Source organism: Orycteropus afer, unplaced genomic scaffold (assembly GCF_000298275.1).
Source record: "Orycteropus afer afer isolate SDZICR_OR568_19922 unplaced genomic scaffold, OryAfe1.0 scaffold00159, whole genome shotgun sequence".
Lineage (NCBI taxonomy): Eukaryota > Metazoa > Chordata > Mammalia > Tubulidentata > Orycteropodidae > Orycteropus > Orycteropus afer.
Window position 1 is genome coordinate 3,216,188 of NW_006921746.1, and position 1,638 is coordinate 3,217,825.

A 1,638-nucleotide genomic window follows, 5' to 3' on the forward strand; every position below is an offset into this window, starting at 1 on the left:
GCCAGTCTGCAGCTCCGTGTGTCTCCTTTTTTGGTATTTTCACGCAAATTCTTCTGCTAGTTGGGGTTTAGTCCACTTTTGTATCCTTCCCTTCAAGGCTCAGGGGTCCAAGATTATCTTCTGTGTCTATGTTAATTGGTTTCACTTTTCTTTGTTGAAGAGCATCTGTGCAGTCCTTGTGCCTAGTTTGCCATCTTGCCAGAACTCCCAAAAAAAAGTCTAATTACAATTTTGTTTATAAGAGACACACTTTAGATTCAATGCTACAAATAGTTTGACAGCATAAAGATGGAAAAAAATACTGTGCAAACAGCAACCATAAGAAAAAGAAAGCTGGAATGGCTACAATAATATCAGACAAAAGAGATTTCAAAACAAATATTTCTTTCTAAGTTTTAGGATATACCTTTTTAAAAATGTTGTTGTTGTTGTTACGTGCTGTCAAGTCAGACCCGACTCATAGAGACACTTCCTTGGGTTTCCGAGGCAGTATCACTATGGAAGTAGATTGCCCTAAAATTAGGAAATTTAAAATTAGGAGTTGCAGTGGGGTGAGAATTCCTATCTGCATGTGTTATGAAATGGTTTTAAGAATCACAATAACTATTAACATTAGAAAAAAAAGATATAATTTACCAAAGCAACATTTCAATAGTATTCATAAAAGTAATAGTGTTGAAACCTTGAAATAAACTAAGAAATTTGTGAAAAACTACCTATGTGATATGGCAAGCCTATTGTTATTTCTTTTTCTGAAGAAATGTGATAAAATTCATGTTTCTTTACATCATTTATGAATGATTTATGAATACATGGCATTATGAATATAGTCTCTTAGAATCAATATCTTTCAGGTTTTTTGGGGAAACTAGCCAAGGATGATTAAGCTAGTTTCAAACTCAATAATACAAAAATTCCCTCAAGGTTTTCTGTAGACATTGATGCAGTTTTGTAGCTAACAAACAAGTTAATTTACAGATAAAGTTTTTAAGTATAAAGAATCAAATAATGGAATAGATTGCTAAGTTAATTTGAAACCTTGCTGTTATTGATATTTGCATTGTAATTGTTTGTACTGTGAAAGGTAATGACTTCTGGAAAATGCTTTCACAATAAGTGTTTATGACAGTTGCAGACTTTATCTCAACCAGACTATTGGCATCTAGTTTTTAGTCTTCCTAACTTCATAAGGAGCTTTGGTGGAGCAGTATCTAAGGTATTTGACTGCTAACTAGAAAGTTGGTGGTTCAAACCCACCAGCCACTCCATGGAATGAAGAGGAGGCAATCTACAGCCATAAAGATTTACCACCTTGGAAGCTCAATGGGAGTCACTATGCGTTGGAATTGACTTGATGGCAGTGGGTTTTTAACTTTTCATGGAATGTAAAAATGAGGACAGTATTAGCAATTCTACTTTTGCTTGATACTATTCCTCCCCAGAACTCTGAACCTGATCAGAATATTTGGACTCTTCTTTGTTTTCACTCATCTCTCACACTGGACTCACTCCTCCTGACCAGGAATTAGAGTATTTTCATGTTCCCTAGAGATTAAGGAGACTCTGCCTATTTTTTTACCCTTTCCTTTGATTACCAATCTGAATCTCCCCATATATCTATTCCTGGCCTCTTGGTTC